The 22688-nt window shown below is 50.6% G+C and overlaps 1 non-coding gene across 1 annotated transcript; it reads right to left on the reverse strand.

The window, feature by feature from the left end:
• Nucleotides 1-819: 819 nt before the first annotated feature.
• On the reverse strand, nt 820-892 carry TRNAG-GCC (transfer RNA glycine (anticodon GCC)). The gene has a single exon. It is a non-coding gene; the product is annotated as a tRNA-Gly (tRNA).
• Nucleotides 893-22688: the final 21796 nt, after the last annotated feature.

Raw genomic sequence — 22688 nt, forward strand, 5'->3', positions numbered from 1 at the left:
CCCTCCTACCTCCCCACCTCAGCCCCAGTGGCATCTCCATGGGGGAAGCCTAAGATTTAAGGGTCACTCTGCAGCCTGTGAGACTGAGGTCAGACATGGGAAAGAACTTCCAAATAGTGGGCTAGATAAGGAGTGTCATACATCATCAAAGAAGGGGGTGCCCTGGGGCCTATTAAGGAACTGGGGAGTCACGGGCCACACCTGAGGCAGTGGAGGTGAGATCTGGGCCGGAGTCCAGAGAGCAGTGTCCTCCTCGCTGGCCTTGAGCAGATCCTTCTCCTCTTCTGCAGATGGGAGGTGATGATACCAGCTTACCAAACAAGGTAGGCTCAGGCTGCCAATGGCAGGGTGATGTGGGTGGCTTTGCTCTGTGTATTTGGATGTTGTACGTCCTTCCAAAAGTAAACCATATCATATTTTTAATGCCTTGGCATAGGTTGTGCCTTTCTCTACCGGCAGATCCACAGGCCCTTTCCAGCTGCTGTTGCAAGTACTTTGAGTGCGTTGAACTCATTGAATCTTCTCAGTGACTGTCGTTAGCCCCATTCAGAGAGCACACCAAGACTCAGAGAGGACTAGTGACTGGTCCAAGCTTAGCAGTAGCCCTTAGCGGGCTCCAGGGCAGTGCTGCCATGGTAGATATGTTCCAGTCTCTGCACGGTCCAACATGGTAGTCACCGGTCCCATGTGGCTTTCATCTTTTACTTTTTAAAATATATATTTATATGATTTATTTGGCTGCCTGGGTCTTAGTTGTGGTGCACGGCTTCAATCTTCCTTCCGGCTTGCAAATTCTTAGTTGCAGCATATAGGATCTAGTTCCCTGACCAAGGATCAAACCTGGGCCCCCTGCATTGGCAGCGCAGAGTCTTACCCACTCGACCACCAGGGAAGTTCCCCTTGTGGCTTTTAAGCATTTGCCATATGACTCATGCAACTGGGGAACTTTGGATTCTAATTTTACTTAATTTTAGTAACAGCCACATGTGGCTAATGGCTACTGTACTTCAGACTCTGCTGAGCCATGAGCAGGGACCATCTAGATGTATCCCTGTCAAGTTCCAACCACCCTCCTCCTGGCTGCTCCCAGCCCAGACTTCCACGAAAGCTCTCTCTTTTTGCCACATTCCTCTGTGAGAGCTCCTTTGTCCCACCCACAGCTACCTGTAGATTCCTTACCTGCCCTGAAGGTGTCCTGGAAGGCAGGGGCTGCCTGGGGCCGTATGTGTGAGCTCCCGGTGGGGTCTGACCCTGTGAGGTCTAAGAGCCTCACATGACACCAGGCAGAAAACACTGCTCCCCGCTCCAGAGGGGACCCAGCCCTCCTTGGTGGACCCTTAGCGACTCATGACAACTGGGGAGGCATGTGTAGACAGCCCTCCCACACCAGGGCCTCAAGCTGGAGGATTCCCCCCTGGGTCACACCCTCTCCTGGGTTCTGACAGGCCTCCAGCTCTGTTCCCAGGGCCCTGATGCAGCCCTGGACACTGGGGCCACAGGAAGGGGTCAGGCACAGGCACCGGGGGTCATAGAAGCTGGAAGGTTCCATTCCCCCAGGGAACTCCCATGAAGTAGGAAATGTTGTCAGCAAGGTGGGCAGGTGGGAGGAAGCATCTGCTGCAGGAAGAAGAGCGAAGTCAAGGGCACAGAGGCTTTTTGGTTTGGCTTCATGGTCACATGGGAAAGAAGGGTCAAAGCTACAGAGAGCCAGATCAGAGCACGCAGCTGGCTGATAACATCGATAGCCACGTGCGTGCAGCGCTCCTTGAAGGCCGGCACCTTCCGGACCCGTCACACCCGTTGATTCACTTGGTCCTCACAATCGCCTGAGGGGTGGATATGCCAGACAAACAAGGAAATGCAAGCTCCAAAAGAGAAAGTCACCTGCCCGGGTCCCAGAGCTGGCAGGTTGTGCCCCCGACCGCCTGGCCTCGCCCAATGCTGCACATGCCCGCCTCCTTCCTGAGACTCTGCCACTTCACTCTGCAAACAACAGATTATAAGGAAGGTCTGGCTGGGTGTCTGCTGATTGCTGAGTGGGAATGGTGAGTGGGGATGGGAAAGGCTGGAGGCCGGGAGCCAGAGCAGGAATGGCTGCTTAATTGGGAAATAGGAGGCCCGTCCTGAGATTCTTAGGAAACCAGGTCAGGAGGGTGAGGGAGAGGCCAGGTGGTCGGGGTGGGGCAGAGGAGGACTGTGTTAGAGAAAGAGAATTGAGTTTCAGTTCAGTTCAGTTGCTCAGTCGTGTCCGACTCTTTGCGACCCCATGAATCGAAGCACGCCAGGCCTCCTTGTCCATCACCAACTCCCGGAGTTCACTCAGACTCATCCAGCCATCTCATCCTCTGTCGTCCCCTTCTCCTCCTGCCCCCAATCCCTCCCAGCATCAGAGTCTTTTCCAATGAGTCAACTCTTTGCATGAGGTGGCCAAAGTACTGGAGTGTCAGCTTTAGCATCATTCCTTCCAAAGTAATCCCAGGGCTGATCTCCTTCACAATGGACTGGTTGGATCTCCTTACAGTCCAAGGGACTCTCAAGAGTCTTCTCCAACACCACAGTTCAAAAGCATCAATGCTTTGGCGCTCAGCCTTCTTCACAGTCCAACTCTCACATCCATACATGACCACTGGAAAAACCATAGCCTTGACTAGATGGACCTTTGTTGGCAAAGTAATGTCTCTGCTTTTCAATATGCTATCTAGGTTGGTCATAACTTTCCTTCCAAGGAGTTAGTGTCTTTTCATTTCATGGCTGCAGTCACCATCTGCAGTGATTTTGGAGCCCAGAAAAATAAAGTCTGACACTGTTTCCACATCTATTTCCCATGAAGTGATGGGACCAGATGCCATGATCTTCATTTTCTGAATGTTGAGCTTTAAGCCAACTTTTTCACTCTCCTCTTTCACTTTCATCAAGAGGCTTTTTAGTTCCTCTTCACTTTCTGCCATAAGGGTGGTGTCATCTGCATATCTGAGGTTATTGATATTTCTCCTGGCAATCTTGATTCCAGCTTGTGCTTCCTCCAGCCCAGCGTTTCTCATGATGTACTCTCCATATAAGTTAAATAAACAAGGTGACAATATACAGCCTTGACGTACTCCTTTTCCTGTTTGGAACCAGTCTGTTGTTCCACGTCCAGTTCTAACTGTTGCTTCCTGACCTGCATACAAATTTCTCAAGAGGCAGGTCAGGTGGTCTGGTATTCCCATCTCTTTCAGAATTTTCCACAGTTTATTGTGATCCACACAGTCAAAGGCTTTGGCTTAGTCAATAAAGCAGAAAGAGATGTTTTTCTGGAACTCTCTTGCTTTTTCCTAGAGCATGTTAAATTTGAGGGGCCCTGACTTATATGCAGACTTCACCTTCTAATGCAGGGGGTGTGGCTTCAGTCCCTGGTCAGCAAGCTAGGATCCCACATGGTTGAGGGCCAAAAAACAAAATAGAAGCAATATTGTAACAAATTCAATAAGGACTTAAAAAAAATGGTTAACATTTTTAAAAAATCTTAAAAAGAAAAACACCTGAGGTAGAAGAAACTGTCCACACTGATTTGGAGGTCAGGGTGGACAGTTGAGGCCTCAAGAGGACTGATAAGGAAGGGAAACCCCAGTCTCACCCTAAGGCCTTCTGGTCTCTCCAGGACCAGAGTGGTAGGCCTTCAAGGACATGGAGGAGGAGACCCCAGGGAACATAGGAGGTCAGCGTGCAGAGGCTCGGCTCAGGAAGATGGGAACGCAGAGGCCCCAGCAGATTCGGTGCCGAGGAGGTCCTGGCAGGGCCTGCAAAGCAAGGACCAGGGGTGAGCAGGGGCAGAAGGCAGGCCGTGTGGTGGGAAGTTGGGGTGGGGGGCATTCTCCGGGAAGAAGAGGAAGATGGGGCAGTGGTTGGAGGGGCAGTGGGGTGCACCTCTGGGGGACTCCAGGCACGCCCCATTGCGTGTTAGTCCCTGGAGCTTCAGGTCTGCCTGCCCGGCTCCATCTTGTGAGAGTGGCTCCTCTGAGCTCCTCCCCCACACCCTCCCCAGAGCACTTTAAAAAGTGCTGAGCCCACTGCAGGCCCTGGGAAGGGTTTGCTGATTCACAGAGGTGGAGGGCATAGCAGCCAGAAGATGGCAGAGCCCTCACCCTGCCCTGGGGAGGGCGGGCATCCCGAAGCCTGGGCACACGGTGGCCTGGAGGATGCAGGCGAGGCAGCAGCACCCCCGCCATCCTTCACACACACTCTGTGCCCGGGGGGAGCTCAGCAAGGGCCGGCCCCAAGAGCCAGGAATAGAGAGACCCACGGATGGATGCATAGTCTCTGAGGCAGAGGAGAAGAGAGGGCCAGATGAGCAGTCCTAGCACAACGGTTCTCCAGGAGAGGGCACAATTCCTGCCTGCAGAATATCAAGGAGGGCTCCGTGGAGGAAGTGGCGCGAGTGCTGGGCCCCGTAGAGGTACAGGGAAAGTGCACAGGCAGGAGATGGAGAGGCCTTGCCAGCATCTGGCCAGGGGCCTGGTTGGTTAGCTCCTGCGGGGGCTGCCTGTGAGGGACGAGTGACATGAGGCCAAAAGGAAGCTGGGTTCCAGTAGAGAGAGCTTTGAACGTCCCACTGAAGAGTCTGAACCTTATCCTTCCGGCAGAAGCAAGTGCTTGCAGGACTGACAGCACCCCTGGGGTAAGGGGGGTTGTGGGAGGGCAGCGGGGTCCTCAGTGGGAGAGCAGAGGACGGGAATGTCCATGAGGACCTGCTCCAACTCTCCCACAGCCGGGCTGGTAAAAATAGGAATTCCGCTGGGATAAAAATAGACGTGGGCGGGGGTGTTCACCTGCACCGACAGGTAGGAAAAGTATGTTATGGCTGAGGGCCACCTGACAGGTCACGAGAGGGAGCCGGATCCCCACAGAGCGGCTGCCTCCTCCTCCACCCTTGGAGACCCAGGCCCTCTGGGCAGCTCTGAGCAAGGCCTGACCACGAGGTGCGGTCTGGAGTTGGCTCTCCTGGGCCTGCAGGCCACCCCCTCTCTTAGGCTCTGGTTCAGGGCAGGCCTGGCTTTGGACATCTTCTGAGAATCCTCTGGGCATCTCCTTACTTTCATCTTGTTTCTGAAAAGAGTCTCTTCCCCGAGGGCAAAGCATCTCTCTCCTAGAGCCCCTGTCTGCACTAGGTTTTTTTCTTGCTGTTATTTTTAGCTGTGCTCAGTTGCTCAATCGTGTCCAACTCTTTGGGACCCCTGTGCTGTGGCCCGCCAGGATCCTGTCTGTGGGATTTCCCAGGCAAGAATACTGGACTGGATTGCCATTTTCTTCTCCAGGGGATCTTCCCGACCCAGGGATTGAACCTGAGTCTCCTGCAGTGGCAGGCAGGTTCTTTACCACTGAGCCATCAGAGAAGCCCATTTTTAGTTACCATTCAGTAAAATGTACTTTCTTTTCCTTCTAGTATACAGTTCTATGAATTTTAACATATGTCTAGATTCATGCAACCACCACCACAATTCAGGATACAGAACTGTTCCTCATCCCCTAAAAATCCTTCATGCTATCCCTTTATAATAAGTTACACCCTCACCACACCCATAACCCTGGCAACCACTAATCTGTTTTCCATCACTATAATTTTGTCTCTTCGAGACTGTCAACTAAATGGAATTGTTCAACACATAACCTTTAGACTAGTTTCTCTTACGGAGCATAAATGTCTGAGATCCATCCAAGTTGTTGCATGTCTCCATATCGTGCCTTTTAATCGTTGAGTAGTATTCCATTGTCTGGATGTACCATACTTTATTTAACCATTCACTCACTGAAGGACATTTAAATCATTTCCAGCTTTCGACTATTATAAATAGAACTGTTGTACAAGCTTTCATGTGAAGAAAAGTGTTCATTTCTCCGGGATTTCTGGGTCATGTGGGAAGCATATGTTTAACTTTACAAGAAACTAACATACCTTTTTCCCAAGTGCATGTACCATTGTACATTACCACCGGCAATATATGAGGGTCCCATTTCCTCTGCATTCTTATCAGCACTTGGTTCTGTCAAATAGTTTTTTTTTTTTAATTCTTTCATTACATATAATTGTATGTTTTGGGTTTGTTTTTGTTTTTTGTTTTTTGTTTTTCCTTTTTTGGCTGCACTGAGTCTTCACTGTGTTTCAAGGGCTCTCTAGTGCAGAACGACTTTAGTTTCCCGCAGCACGTGGGATCTTAGTTCCCCAACCAAGGATCAAACCTGCGTTCCCTGCCATTGGAAAGCAAATTCTTAACCACTGGACCACCAAGGAAGTCCCAAGAGTTTTTATCATAACTATCCTTATAGGTGTGTTTTTTCTGGAATTTGTGTGGTGTATCTCATCAAGATTTCCACTCGCATTTCCCTCATGGCTAATGATGTTGAATATTTGCTCACGCATTCGGCTGTCATCTTTACATCCTTATGGTGAAGTGTCTGCACAAGTCCTTTGTCCAGCTTTTAATTGGGTGGCTTGTTTTCTTACTGTTGAGCTTGGAGAGTTCTTTACAGAATCTGGATAGAAGTCCTTTTCTGCGTGTGCGGTTTGAAGATATTTTTTCCCACTCTGCAGTTAGTCTCTTTGTTCTATTGGCAGTGTCTTTGGCATAGCAAAAGTTTTTAATTTTAATGAAGTTCGATTTATCAGTTTTTCCTTTCATGAATCATGTTGTCGGTATCATTTTTAAAGCCCGTCACATCACCCTGAGTCATGAAGATTTTCACTTATGTGATCTTCTAAAAGTTTTACAGTTTTATGTTTTATATTTAGATCTCTGATCCATTTTGATTTGCTCTTTGTATTTAAGCCAGAGCTAATATTTTTGCTCAGGGTGACCAATTGCTCCAACGCCATCTGTTGAAAAGACTACATTTCCTCCACCAACATGTCTATACCACTGTACGTGCTGATCACATTCGTGTGTGTCAGTTTCTGGATGTTCTATTCTATTTCGTTGATCTATTCCATTGCTTTGCCTTGATTACTGTCTTGATGACTGTAGTTTTATGCCAAGTCTTAAAATCGGATGGATTCCTCCCACTTTATTTTTTGTTTTCAAAACTGTTTTTTGTTATCTAGTTCTTTGCCCGTCTGTAAATTTTAGAATCTACTTGTTAATATCTAGCCCTTGTTAATATCTAATTCCTGCTGAAATACTGATCAGCATTGTGTCCAATCCATAATTCACTTTGGGAAAATTGACATCTTTAGTACATTGAACCTTCCAACGCATAGATACAGTATACTGTTGATTTATATCGGTGCTCATTGATTTCTTTTTTTTTTTTTTTTTGGCCACACCTGTAAGGCATGTGGGATCTTAGTTCCCTGACCAGGGATTGAATCCAGGCCCCCTGCAGTGGAAACATGGAGTCTTAGCCACTGGGCCACCAGGGAAGTCCCTTCACTGATTTCTTGCGAAAGCATTCTGTAGTGTTCAGCATATAGATCCTGCATAGCGCATTACGGTCTTCCTTTGTTCAGCTAATACTTGGCTCCTCCATTAGACTATCAGCCCCACAAGGGCAGGGATCACATCCATGTTGCACCTGCTGTGTTCAGTGAGCTCCCAGGGGCCTGCCCAGTGTGAAGCAGGCTTTCACTAAGTATCTCTGAGTGAATGACAGTACTTCTGCATTCATTTTATGTAATCTTCTCTAAATCCCTTCCAGATAGAGATTATGCTCCTTACTTCATGAAGGAGAAAACCAAGGCTTGGAAAGGAGCTGTAGTAAGAGTCATTCTAAGACTGGAGCTAAAGATTCACATCCCTTGGCATACATACCCTATAAAATCCCATCCCTTTGAGTGTGGAAAATACCCTTGAATGTGATGAGATATCATTTCTATGATTAGATCACACTCCATGACAAAGATGAAAGGATTTTGCAGATGTAATTAAAGTCCCTAAGCAGTTGGGAAATAGATTGGGAAACAGTGGAAACAGTGTCAGACTTTATTTTTTTGGGCTCCAAAATCACTACAGATGGCGACTGCAGCCATGAAATGAAAAGACGCTTACTCCTTGGAAGAAAAGTTATGACCAACCTAGATAGCATATTGAAAAGCAGAGACATTACTTTGCCAACAAAGGTCCATCTAGTCAAGGCTATGGTTTTTCCTGTGGTCATGTATGGATGTGAGAGTTGGACTGTGAAGAAGGCTGAGCACCAAAGAATTGATGCTTTTGAACTGTGGTGTTGGAGAAGACTCTTGAGAGTCCCTTGGACTGCAAGGAGATCCAACCAGTCCATTCTGAAGATCAGCCCTGGGTGTTCTTTGGAAGGAATGATGCTAAAGCTGAAACTCCAGTACTTTGGCCACCATATGCGAAGAGTTGCCTCATTGGAAAAGACTCTGATGCTGGGAGGGATTGGGGGCAGGAGGAGAAGGGGATGACAGAGGATGAGATGGCTGGATGGCATCACTGACTCGATGGACGTGAGTCTGAGTGAACTCCGGGAGTTGGTGATGGACAGGGAGGCCTGGCATGCTGCGATTCATGGGGTCTCCAAGAGTCGGACACGACTGAGGGACTGAACTGAACTGAATCACAAAGGAGATTTTCTTGGGTGGGTCTGACCTAATCAGGTGTGCCTTTAAAAAAAAAGAAGGAATTTTTTAAGAAAACGTGGACCATTTTTAAAGTCTTTATTGAATTAGTCTCCCAGGCAGCACTAGTGGTAAAGAACCCCCCTGCCAATGCAGGAGACGCAGGAGATTCGGCTTCGATCTCTGGCTCAGGAAGATCCCCTGGAGTAGGAAATGGCACCCCTCTCCAGTATTTTTGCCTGGAAAATTCCATGGGCAGAGGAGCCTGATGGGCTATAGTCCACAGAGCTGAAAAGAGTCAGACAGGACTGAGCTACTGAGCACACACACATTGAATTTGTTACAATATTGCTTCTTCTTTTTTTTTTTTTAATGTTTTGGTTTTTTGGCCATGGAGAAGGAAATGGCAACCCACTCCAATACTCTGGCCTGGAAAATCCTATGGACAGAGGAGCCTAGTGGGCTACAGTCCATGGGGTCGAAAAGAGTCAGACACAACTGAACAACTTCCCTTCCTTTCCCTTTTTGGCCTTGAAGCATGTGGGATCTTATCTCCCCAACCAAAGATCGAACCCATACCCCCTGCATTGGAAGGTGAAGTCTTAATCACTAAACTGCCAGGGAAGTCCCTAGGTGTGCCTTTTAAATGAGAGTCTAGAGGACACAGATGAAAGGAGCCAGGGAGGTTTGAAATAGCAGAGGTGCTCTCCTGTTGGCCTTGAGGAAGCAAACTGCCATGTTATGGAGCAGGTCACATGGCCGGGAAGAACATGGGCCTCTAGGTTGAGGCCCCCAGTCCCCCAGCTGCAAGGAACTTGGCAGAGGTGATCTCAGATGACATCATAGTTCCAGCCAACACCTTGATTTCAGCCTGCTGCAACCCAGGACAGAGAACCTAGTGATGCTGTGCCCAGACTTCTGAGCTACAGAAACTGTGCAATAACAGATGGGTGTGGTTTTAAGCTAAGTTTATGGTGATTTGTTATGCAGCAATAGGAAGCGAACACAAGGCCCTATGCTAGCGTCCCCACGTGGGTCTCTAGCTGCCAAGATCTTTCTCCCCACCATTCAAGCAGCTCCTGATGGCTTCTCCTCTTAGGGAGCGAGAGGAGCCTTCCAAGTTCATGCCTTTTGTTCTGCTGTATTTTGTTCTTCTCTTTGGACCTCAAGCTTACAGAGATCTGTGATACTCATTAATGGTCCACAGGCAGCCCATTTCCATTTACGTTGGTTAGTTAGTTGGTTTTAATAACACAATAAACTTACTTACCACCACCCAGAACAATAGCTAGTTCTTGTTCTAACATCCATAAAGTCACCACCCAGAACAATAACTAGTTCTTGAGAATAACCACATCTCACCATGGCCCTCACTCCTCTCAGCCCTTCTACCTGCGGTAACTCATCTAAATTTAACATTCGTCATTCCCTTGCTTAATACTTTATAGAGTTTAATTACATCCATGTGGATTCCATAAAACTCATTTTAACATTTTAATGGTTTTTAACTTTATAAAAAGAATCATGGGGTACATAATTTCTAGGGACTTCTTCATCTCAATTTTTTGTTGCCAAGATTCATGCATAATGTGGCAAGTTAAAGTAGGCCATTCATTTTGACTGCTGTATAGTATTTCATCCTGTGACCACATAGCCACAGCCTGTTCATCCACTCTGCTGCTGATGGGTATTGGGGTGGTTTCCAGCCCTACTATCGTCAACAGTGCTACTCTGAACATTCTCATCAAGTCTCCTGGTTAATTAATTCATTTCTGTGTCTAGTTCTGCTTGAATAAAGGCAAGGAAAGGACTTTGTTGCTTTGTCACAGGGGAAACAGGAGCCTAATAGAACTTCCCACTAGGGCCCCACCCTTGACTGCTGGGAGTGATTGCTCCCACTGCACTCACCCCAAACTGCTGCTCCCAAAAGATACATCCAAATGCCATCAGCCCAAACACCCAGATATGGGGCCTTGAGCCCCACTGCCACCCACCCAGGGAGTGTCAAGAGCACTCAGCTGCTCCGCCCCAACCCGAGTTTCAAACTTGAGAATCAGCTCCAAGGAAGCTCCCTGACCACGGTGGCAGCTCCCTCACGGCTTTGGCGTCACTCTGCACTCGGAACTTGATATTCCAAGGTGTCCCCTGGCCTAGACCACCACAGAACAGGCGATGATGGCAAGGGCGGCAGCAAGTTGGCCAAGCGGGAAGTGAAATGTAGCCCCAGGCCAGCCCCTGCCCTGCCGAACCTCGATGGAGACCCTGGTTGAGTCACTGACCCCTCTGGAGCTACAGTGTCCTCACACAGCCCAGAGGTGATGCACAGCCAGTGAGATAAGAGGTTTGACATCTGGCTGGAGGGAAAGTACGAGAGGGTGGAAAGGCCTGAGAGCAGTTCAGGGTCCTTTCTGTACAAAGCACTCTACCAGGGCTGAATAGAAGTGATGCTCATGCCCAGAGTCCCTAACTGCATTGTCACATGAAGCAGGAGGGGACCACACCCTCTCCAGGCTGTGATCCTGTCTCCCTGCCCCCTGGCTGCCCTCTCAGCACGAGCTGACCTCACCTCCATGGGTGGCATGGGGAATGAGACTCCTGGCTATGGGACAAGGGGGCCCAGCAGCTAGGGACCCAGCCCTCTGCAAACAGAACTGAGTCAAAACCCCAGCTCCACCCCTTTCCAGCTGTGTGACCAGGCGGCTTGCCTAAGGTTTTCCACCCTCAGTTTCCTCACCTAGACAATGCTCTATGATGTCGTGATTAACAGTCCCCTCCTTGTGCTCCCGTCTTGACTCTGCCACTTACTAGATATGTGACCCTGGACAAGTCACCGAATCTTCTGGTGCTTTGGTTTCCTCAACTGTAAACTAGGGTTGCAAATGCTGCTGCTGCTGCTAAGTCGCTTCAGTCGTGTCCGACTCTGTTCAACCCCATAGGCAGCAGCCCACCAGGCTCCTCTGTCCCTGGGATTCTCCAGGCAAGAACACTGGAGTGGGTTGCCATTTCCTTCTCCAATGCATGAAAATGAAAAAGTGAAAGTGAAGTCGCTCAGTCATGTCCGACTCTTAGAGACCCCATGGACTGCGGCCCACCAGGCTCCTCCATCCATGGGATTTTCCAAGCAAGAGTACTGGAGTGGGGTGCCATTGCCTTCTCTGTGCAAATGCTAGCCACCTCACAAATGAAAATTAAATGAGTTGATGTTTGTAAAGAGATTGAATGCCTAGCACACAGTAAGATCTCAGTAGTGACGATCAGTGGAGAAGGCAATGGCACCCCACTCCAGTACTCTTGCCTGGGAAATCCCATGGATGGAGGAGCCTGGTGGGCCGCAGTCCGTGGGGTCGCTAAGAGTCGGACAAGACTCAGCGACTTCACTTTCACTTTTCACTTTCATGCATCAGGGAAGGCAATGGCAACCCACTCCAGTGTTCTTGCCTGGAGAATCCCAGGGACAGGGGAGCCTTGAGGGCTGCCGTCTATGGGGTCGCCCAGAGTCGGACATGACTGAAGCGACTTAGCAGCAGCAGCAGCAGCAGTGACGATCAGAGTGATAGTCAGCATCATTCATCCATTTACTTAAGTAGTTTCAGTGGTGGGGGAAAGTAAACTATGCACCAGGCACTTTGTCTAAAACTGTCGGGAAGGGTCTTCCCTGGTGGTCCCGTGGCTCAGACACTTTGCTTCCAGGTTTGCAGGGGGCCCAGGTGTGATTCCTGGTCAGGGAACTAGATCCCACAGGCTGCAACGAAGATCCTGCAGGCTGCAATGAAGACTGACGACTCTGCGTGCCGCAACTAAGACCCGGTAACAGGGAGGCCTGGCGTGCTGCGATTCATGGGGTCGCAAGGAGTCGGACATGACTGAGCGACTGATCTGTATATAAGCTACAGGGGAAACACAGCAGAGAAAGACCGCCTTCAAAATTCAAAATCTCACCACCTGATGACTCTGAGACAGACTCAGGTACCCGAGAGGGGCGGAGGAGGGGCTGCACTGCACTGCCTGTGAACTGGGTGCTTGGCTAGAGAGAAATCAGGGCGCTTCATGAGGGAGGTGGCGCTTAGGGACAGGACCTTTAGGAGGACTGGGGGCTTGTACAGAGGAGGAAGAGGGCAGAGAGAAGTGCTTTATCCAGACATTACTGTCCAGCAACGTGGGGAACACGCCTCTAGGTGCAGCTAAGTCTTAGCCCTTCCCTGTTCAGAGAAGAAATCGAGGACCAGAAAGAAGGGGTCCTGCAAAGCCGTTTGGTGGCAGAGACCCTAGGACTCCAGGCCACACCCTGACACCAGTGAAGCTCCATCACCCTGCCTGGTCAGCTACTGCTGTGTAGTGGAGCACCCCAGAACTGAATGGCTGAAACAAATCACTTGATAACTTCTCATGTGCCTGTGGGTCAGGGTCCTGGGATGGGCCTGGGAAGGGCTCTGGCTCAAGTTCTGTCCTATGGTTTTAGTCCAATGGTGGCTGGAGCTGGAGCTGCAGGAGGCAGTCTGGACATCTCTGCTCTTCACATAGTCAAGGCCTGGCCATATGGTCTCTCGTCATGAGTAGTTTGGGCTTCCTCCCAGCACATACAGCCTCTGGGCTCCAGCAGCAAGCTTCCAGCCAGCAGTTTGGACATCTTCTCTGTCTCAGCCCTAAAGTCATGCAGAGTCTCTTCTGCCACTTCCTAATGGGCACAAATCCACCCAGATTCAAGGGAAGGGGGGCCAGACTCCACCTCTTGACAAGAGTGTGCAAGGTTCTAGAAGAAACTGTAGGATGGGAGACTTGGGGAAAATAACACCTGCCACCTGCACCTCCTGACCCCTGGCCTTGCTGCCCCTCCAGGGGGACATACCCCACCTGCAAGCAGGGGTTCCCCTAATAACGCACCTTGAGAAGGGCAGTGGATGGAGGTGGGGAGTTAGGGAGTGCGGGCCAGTTACACAGAGTAGAAGGAGCTCAGGTGGGAGATCCCCAGGCTGAGAAGGAAGCATTCCCTCCACTCCAGCCAGAAGCCAAGCACGGGGGGAATGGAGGCCTCTGGAAAAAGAGGCAGCCAGCTGACGCTGCCAGCCCAGTTTTGGATGGGGGAGGAAATTGGGCTTCCCCACATCCCAAAGGTCAGAAGGAGACATGGGCTATCCCCGGAGTGGAGTCAGGGTCCAGGCCCCAGGTCCAGCCAGCCTCCCACTCAATACTCCTGTGTTTCCATGTCCCGTTAGTGGTAAGGAACCCTCCTGCCAATTCAGGAGATACAAGAGACTCAGATTTGATCCCTGGGTCGGGAAGATCCCTGGAGAAGGAAATGGCATCCCACTCCAGTATTCTTGCCTGGAGAATTCCATGGACAGAGGAGCCTGGAAGGCCACCATCCACAGGGCTACAAAGAGTCAGATGCAATTGAGCACACACATCAAAACACCCCAGGACCTGGCTGCAGGCTAACCCGGTCCAGTCCCCCGACACCAGAACTGCCATCTCACAGCCTCAGAAGAGGGAAGCAGGGCTGTCAAAGCCCCCGTCTGGGATGGGGTCCACGGGCAGAGTCCGCATGGGCTTCATACCTGCAGGAGTTCCCAAAAAATCAGCTGAAGCCTCTGCTAACAGAGGCCTGCAGGCAGGAGGACCTAGATAGAGGAGAGCCAGTCTCACCTCCAGGGGTCAGGAACCAGAGGCTGAGCCAGGCCCACCCACCACCCACAAATCCCCAAAGCCGGGCCTTGGGAGAGGGGACCTGCTCACACCTGCCACCACCATGAAATATAGTTGACCCTTGAATGATGTAGGTTGTGAGAGGTGTTCAGGTGTGTATGACTCATAGTCAGTCCTTCGCATCCACCCAACCACAGACCATGTCTGATTGTAGTATTTATTATTGAAAATTATTTGCATAGAAGTGGACCCAAGCAGCTCAAACTCACGTTGTTCAAGGGTCAACTGTGTGCTTGATTATTCAAAGCACCTTTCCCAAGGTTCTCCCACAGGCTGTCAGGATCCAGGGAGACGTCCACGCCCTGTGCAGTCCGTGGGGCAGCGAGGCAAACATCAGTCATCATTACTGTGGGCTCTGCACAGGGAGGGGCCAGCCTAGAGCTGTGGGTTTTGGGGTTGTTTTTTTTTTTTTGCCATTCTGCACAGCTTGTGTGATCTCTGTTCCCTGACCAGGGATTGAAACCAGGCCCTCAGCAGTGACAACGCCAAGTTCTAACCACTGGACCACCAGGGAGTTCCCAAGCTGTGCTTTAGAAGATTACTCTTGGGAGAAGGTTAGAGGGGGCAGTCTTCCACTTGCCACCCACCTGGGCCCCAGGGATTAGATTCTTCAGAAAGAAAGCCTCTACCTTAGCCTGGTTTCCTCCAAGAGTGGGGTTTGAGAGGGCTTTGGGCTGGAGTAAAGATAATTTATTTTTGAAGTGACCCCAGGGAGCAGGAGTGACAGAGGACAGGGGACAGAGTGAGACAGGGAAGTGGAGTCAGCCAATACCAGGAGGTTCTGGCACATTAGCTACCCTATGGGTGACTGGTGACCCAGCAGGGACCTATTTAAAAGTCTTAGGACATGTGTCTCAGAATTGTCTGCCCAGGGCGTTCCTGGTGACTCAGGGGTAAAGACTCTGCCTGCCAATGCTATTGACTTGGGTTTGATCCTTGATCCATGAAGATCCCACAGGCAGTGGAGCAATTAAGCTCGTGTGCCACAACTATTGAGCCTGTGCTCTAGAGCCTGGGAGCCACAACTACTGAGCCCATGTGCTGCAACTGCTGAAGCCTGCATGCCCTAGATCTCGTTCTCCGCAACAAGAGAAGCCACTGCAATAAGCCTTGCACTGCAATGAAGGGTAGCCGCTGCTTGCTGCAACTAGAGAAAACCCACACGGCGATGAAGACCCAGCACAGCCAAAAATAAATAGTTTGGGGTTTTTGGTCTGCCTGCTCAGGAGGGCAAATAGGGAAACATTTATCTGTTGGCTTCTGTCCTTCTATTGAGCAAAAGTGTCTCCCAGGGGCCTTCTTTCGAAGGTGTGCACACGGGGGAGACCTCAGGAGGGTCTCAGGCTCCAAGGAGGAGATCCTTGTGTAGGACCTCGGAGAAATCCTGGGGAAGGAGGTGGGAGGCTCTGGGCTCAGCTAGGCTCTGTCTGATGGAACCTGCATGGAGGGGTTTGAAGAAGCGTGGGGTCTAGAGAAGCTTGGACCCTGGTGTCCCTCATGGGCCTTCGCCTTCCCACCTCCGTCAAGCCATCAGCTGCATCAGTAGCTGCCTGCAGGGCCAGCTTTTGAGAATATGAAAAATACTTTCCTACAACCAGGGAAAGCTCAAAGCTTGCCGCTCCCCCCCGCCCAGCCCCCACCCCCCCTTGGTGTGGAAGCAGGCGCGTTCTAAGTACTCGGTTTCAGAGCCCTGCTCTGTCCAGCTCAAGGACCAATCTGGCTTAGCTTCTGAACAGCTTCCCTCGCCAGGGGGCCTAGGCCTGGAAGGAAGCTCAGTCTGTTCTGCCTGGAACTGCGGCCAGAATCTCCCCCTAAGTGCCTGGCTGCTCGTGGCCCCCCGCCCAGCCTCTCCGCAAGCACTTGTTTCCTGCCCAGCCAGCCGACCTCACTTCATTTCTCTGGCAGCAGCTGGGTCGGGCTCCTCCACCTTCCCCCTGCTCAGCGTCTTGCTGTTTTCCGGGGCCAAACCTCCAGCGCCCTCCCACCTACCCCGCCAGCTCCAGACATTGGCAAGGGCTGTCCCGGCCCCCCGTGGCTTGGCCCTTTCCGAGCCTCTTTGGGGCCCTGCCCGAATCAGCAATGACAAGTACCTTCTCTTCCTTCTCCCTCGCACAAGGTGACCATTGTCCACCGCGCAAGGGAGGACCATCCGTGTTCACGCTGCGGCGGTGAAAGGATGTTTACCCGAGAGAGACCTCAGCACTGCTTCACGCTGCGAGCAGCCACTCCACTCCGTGTCACATGCAGGCCAAGCGTGTATCTCTCCCAGGCCCACATCACAGGTGCAGAAAGCAGGCCTGCAGGGCACAGAGTGGGCAGGCGGGCTCAGGAGAGGCCCAAAGGCTCAGAACAGGATCATGCCAGGCCCACAGGTGGCCTCCACTTGCAGAAATGAGGCTTTGGCAGGTCTTACCGCTGGGGTAAGACCTAGAGCCAGACATCCTGGAATGTGAAGTCAAGTGGGCCTTAGAAAGCATCACTACGGACAAAGCTAGTGGAGGTGATGGAATTCCAGTTGAGCTATTCCAAATCCTGAAAGATGATGCTGTGAAAGTGCTGCACTCAATATGCCAGCAAATTTGGAAAACTCAGCAGTGGCCACAGGACTGGAAAAGGTCATTTTTCATTCCAATCCCAAAGAAAGGCAGTGCCAAAAATGCTCAAACTACCGCACAATTGCACTCATCTCACATGCTAGTAAAGAAATGCTCAAAATTCTCCAAGCCAGGCTTCAGCAATACGTGAATCGTGAACTTCCAGATGTTCAAGCTGGTTTTAGAAAAGGCAGAGGAACCAGAAATCAAATTGCCAACATCCACTGGATCATTGAAAAAGCAAGAGAGTTCCAGAAAAACATCTCTTTCTGCTTTATTGACTATGCCAAAGCCTTTGACTGTGTGGATCACAATAAACTGTGGAAAATTCTGAAAGAGATGGGAATACCAGACCATGTGACCTGCCTCTTGAGAAACCCATATGCAGGTCAGGAAGCAACAGTTAGAACTGGACATGGAACAACAGACTGGTTCCAAATAGGAAAAGGAGTACGTCAAGGCTGTATATTGCCACCCTGCTCATTTAACTTATATGCAGAGTACATCACGAGAAACGCTGGGCTGGAAGAAGCACAAGCTGGAATCAAGATTGCCAGGAGAAATATCAATAACCTCAGATATGCAAATGAGGCAGAAAGTGAAGAGGAACTAAAAAGCCTCTTGATGAATGTGAAAGAGGAGAGTGAAAAAGTTGGCTTCAAGCTCAACATTCAGAAAACAAAGATCATGGCATCTGGTCCCATCACTTCATGAGAAATAGATGGGGAAACAGTGGAAACAGTGTCAGATTTTATTTTGGGGGGCTCCAAAATCACTGCAGATGGTGTCTGCAGCCATGAAATTAAAAGACGTTTACTCCTTGGAGGAAAAGTTATGACCAACCTAGATAGCATATTGAAAAGCAGAGACATTACTTTGCCAACAAAGGTCTGTCTAGTCAAGGCTATGGTTTTTTCCTGTGGTCATGTATGGATGTGAGTTGGACTGTGAGGAAGGCTGAGCGCCGAAGCATTGATGCTTTTGAACTGTGGTGTTGGAGAAGACTCTTGAGAGTCCCTTGGACTGCAAGGAGATCCAACCAGTCCATTCTGAAGGAGATCAGCCCTGCGATTTCTTTGGAAGGAATGATGCTAAAGCTGAAACTCCAGTTCTTTGGCCATGCAAAGAGTTGACTCATTGGAAAAGAGTTGACTTATGCAAAGAGTTGCCTCATTGGAAAAGACTCTGATGCTGGGAGGGATTGGGGGCAGGAGGAGGAGGGGATGACAGAGGATGAGATGGCTGGATGGCATCACTGACTCGATGGACGTGAGTCTGAGTGAACTCCGGGAGTTGGTGATGGACAGGGAGGCCTGGCGTGCTGCGATTCATGGGGTCGCAAAGAGTCGGATACAACTGAGCGACTGAAATGAACTGAACTGACCCCTGGGGGTTCCCTCTGTTCAGGCCCTGAAACACTCTCCTCCATCCCATCTCACCTTCCCACCTCCTCATTCAACCCTGCCAGCTTCCGTCCCCACAGCAGGTGTTCTTATCACCCCACCTTTTAATATTTATTTACTTATTTGTCTGCCTTCGTTCTTAGTTGCAGCACGCAGGGTATTTCATTGCACCAGGACTTGGACTCTTCACTGTGGGGTGCAGGCTTGGTTGTCCCACTGCATGTGGGATCTTAGTTCTCCAACCAGGGATCAAACCCACATTCTCTGCATTGGGAAGTGGATTCTTAACCACTGGACCACGAGGGGAGTCCCTGATTCCGCTTTCAGGGATAAGGGCACAGAAGCTCAGAGAGATTTATCAGCTTCCCCGCAGGGAGAGGAGAAGAAAAGCAGATAGAGGGAAGGAAGAAGAAAGGGAGGTCTCTATCAGCACCTTTTTTTTTTTTTTTTTTTGAGTGTAGTTGCTTTACATACTTGTGTTAGTTTCTGCTGTGCATCAAAGTGAATCAGCTATATGTATACATATATCCCCTCTCTTGGATCTCCCTCTCACCCACCCCCCATCCCACCCCTCTAGGTCATCACAGAACACCAGGCTGAGCTCTCTACACTCTACAGGAGAATCCTACGATGCAGGGATGGCAGAGCTGGCCCTGAGGAGGTTTCTAGACTTCCTCTTGGGAGACAGGGTGACGAATTGCTCAAGGTCACATGGAGCATCTCCCACTGAGCTAGGGCTTGGGGGTTTGGACACTGGGGTGGTGACTTCGTGGTCACCCTCTGCAGGAGAGAAAGAAGGTTCTAAGCCAGGACACGCCTGCCCTGGAGGCAGGTAGATATATGAGGTTCTGTGTCTGGCCTGTCCAGCCTGCAGCCTTGGCAGGGGCCACACAGAGAGGGGGCCACATAGAGAGGGAGCACTGCCAGTTACTCCAGACACTTTCACTGGCTTTGCCCCCTACCTCTGCGCAGGCCCTAGAGTCCTGGGCTGGAGCCGAAGCTGGGCCAAGACCAGAGAGCTTGGAAGGAACCTTTCCAATGGGAGGTGCTGTGGAGAGGAGCTGAAAGGGGGTGGGCGTGGCCTCCATGCACATTCAGAATTCTAGAATCGATGAAGTCCTTCCAGCTCAAGACTTTGTGTCTATGGAGTGTGAGGTGTGTTTCTCTCCATACCCCTGCTGCTGCTGCTGCTAAGTCGCTTCAGTCGTGTTCGACTCTGTGCGGCTCCATAGACAGCAGCCCCCTAGGGTGCCCCCAAATCCTACCAGGCTGTAGTCAGAGGGATCTTGGAGACACAGCTCCCCAAGATTTTTATGGCTGCAAACAAATCAGCCCCTCAACATAGTTGAGCCTAAATAACAATGGTTCCTTAATTTTTTACGATTCTGGGTGTGGTCCTGGCTGTCCTTCAAGTTTTACCTGGGACTAGGTCACTTGATCAGCTGTATTCAGCTGGAAGTTCCAAGTGGCTTCCATCACAAATCTTAGGGCTCCATGCCTCCTCTCTCCTCCACTTAGTGTCTCATCCTCTAGGGCCTCTCTCTCCTGCAGAACACCCTAGACTTCTTCCAGCATGGTGGGGGCTGAGTGGGAGGGAGGGAGAAAAGAAGCGAGGGGAACGGCTAAGCCCTTCAAGGGCTAAGCTTGGAACTGGCACAATTTCACTTCTGCTACATTTTTTTCCATCAAAGCAAATCACAGGCCCCAGCCAGATTCAAGGAGAGAGAAAGTAGACTACACCTTTTTTTTGTCTTTTTTCAATTTTTTAATGTATTCAGCTATAGTGGATCTTCACTGGGGCATGTGAGACCTTTAGATGGAGCATGTGAACCCTTAGTTGCATCATGCAGAATCTAGATTCTGACCAGGATTTGAACCCAGGCCCCCTACATTGGGAGTGCGTAGTCTTAGCCACTGGTCCACCAGGGAACCCCCAGTATCTACCTCTTGATGGTAGAAAAAGCAAAAAATACCTGGCCATCTTTAATCCATCTCAGAGAGGCGTGAATTCACCAGTTTTAAGAAAGTCAGGACAGAGCCCCAGGGGCCTGATGGAGACTCCGGCACTTCGAGATGGGTGAGGCCCCATCCCTGCCCGTGGGACTCTCTCCCATCGGCTCCTAGATGACAACTTCCCCCAGTGCTCTTCCCACAGTGGCCCCAGAGGCCTGGACTGCAGGAGGAAGGGCTGGGGTCAAATGAGGCTGTGCAGGGAGGTGGGGAGGGCACCGGCCCCTCTGTACCAACTGTCGAGGCTTCTGAAGGTGAAGGTGGGTCTCTTTATTGCAGGATGTGAGGGGAAAGCACCTATTCCTTACAGAAACCCACCCCACGAAGGCTTTGGCTGGGACCAAGCTTGAGGAGGCTGAATCGTGGGACAGGACAGGCTCTGCTCATCTCACCGCCCTGGGGGGGTTGGTCCTGGGGGACCCCAGGTCCCCCTCTTCTCGTCTTCCAGGTGCCCTCTGCAGCAGTGCTTAGCTGGTCTTAGCAGGCCCAGACACTGGGCAGCCATGTGGGTCCCTGAAGACTCCCGATTCCCACCCCTCTCCTCCTGGCTCTCATCTAACTTATTCATGCAGCCCCTTGACAGCTATTTACTGAGCACCGGCTGTGGGCCAGGCGCTGTGCTAGTCACTGAGGCTCTATCAGTGAGCAAAATAAACAAAATCCTTGTCTTCTTAGAGTCCAAATTGGAGGAGAGGGAGTGTGTTTATAGATAATAAACAAAATAAATAAGTAAATTATAGAGTGCTGCATTCATTTCCTGTGGCTGCCATAACAAATTACCCCAAACTTGGTGGCTTAAAACATCAGAAGTGTATTCCCACACAGTTCTGGAAACTAAAAGTCTGAAATCAAGGTGTTGGCAGGGCCACACTCCCTTCACGGGCTCCAGGAGGAGAGAATCGGGCCTCTTCCAGAATAGTGGTGCCTGGCAATCCCTGGAGCTTCCTAGCTCGTGGCAGCTCCCTTCCAAAGACCACTTCCATCTTTACATGCCTTTCTCCCCTGTGTTTCTGTTTTCTCCTCTTCTTATAAGGACACAAGTATTGGACTAACTGCCACCCTAAATCCAGGACTATCTCATCTCAAAATCTGTAATTTGAGCACATCTGCAAAGATTTCCAAGTCAAGTCACATTCTGAGGTCAATGACTTTGGGGGACACTATTCAACCCACTACAGTTATATTTGCAGGTTCCAGGGGTTTGGACATAGACGTATCTTTTAGGGGACCACTCTTCCACCTACTACAAATACAGTAGAGAAAATAATATGAGGATATTTGAAGGAAAACGAAGCGTGGTAGTGCCTCTCTGGTGGCTTGGGGATAAAGAATCTGCCCACCAATGCAAGAGACGCAGGTTCGATCCCTGGGTTGGGAAGATGCCCTGGAGAAGGAAATGGTAAGCCATTCCAGTATTCTTGCCTGGGAAATCCCATGGACAGAGGAGCCTGGCGGGCTACAGTCCGTGGAGTTGCAAAAGACTTGGACATGACTTAGTGGCTAAACAACAGCAACAAAAAAAGCATGGTAATATAGGAGGAAGGGTGTAGGTGCTGGAGTGGGAAGGGTAGCCTGCAGTATTAAACAGATGGTCAGGAAAAGTTTCCTAGGGCTTTACTGGGGCTTCCCTAGTAGCTCAGTTTGTAAAGAATCTACCTGCAATGCAGGAGACCCTGGTTTGATTCCTGGGTTGGGAAGATCTGCTGGAGAAGGGATAGTCTACCCACTCCAGTATTCTTGGGCTTCCCTGGTGGCTCAGCTGGTGAAGAATCCACCTGCAATGCAGGAGACCTGGGTTTGATCCCTGGGTTGGGAAGATCCCCTGGAAAAGAGAACATCCCCTGGAGAAGGGAATGGCTACCCACTCCAGTATTCTGGCCTAGAGAATTCCACGGACTGTACCTTACAGCAAAGAGTCAGACACAACTGAGTGACTTTCACTTTCATGACGACTGAGAAGGTGATAGTCAAGGAAGTAAAGGGGTGAGCAATGTGCATGTCTGAGGGGAAAAGCATCCAGGCAGAGGGAGTGGGCAGTGCAAAGGTCCTGAGGCAGGAACGTGTCTAGCAATCTGAGGAATAGGGAGCTAGAGCAGAATGAGTGGGGGGCAGAGTGGTAGGAGGGTGGAATCACACGGGGCCATGTCAGTCACAGTATGCACTTTGGCCTTGATTCTGAGGAGAAACGGGAACTGACTTCGTTGTCACAGCATCCCTCTGGTTGCTGGGCTAGGCATAGACTGTGGGGGGGGGGCCAAGGACCGAAGCATAACTCAGCTGCCCACTCCCTGCCCCCACCAGGGCGGCCCCCCCGGGCAGCAGGCCCTCTTTGGCTCTGGAACAGCTTCCCAGGACCTTGTCATAGAGAGGCGCCTCAGATCCCCTGCTGCCTGACCCCCTGCCTGCCCACAGGGCTCGGGTTACCCCTTG

Source organism: Bos grunniens, chromosome 23, assembly GCF_055505025.1.
Source record: "Bos grunniens cultivar Pamir isolate PY7600 chromosome 23, Bosgru_T2T1.0, whole genome shotgun sequence".
Taxonomy (NCBI): domain Eukaryota; kingdom Metazoa; phylum Chordata; class Mammalia; order Artiodactyla; family Bovidae; genus Bos; species Bos grunniens.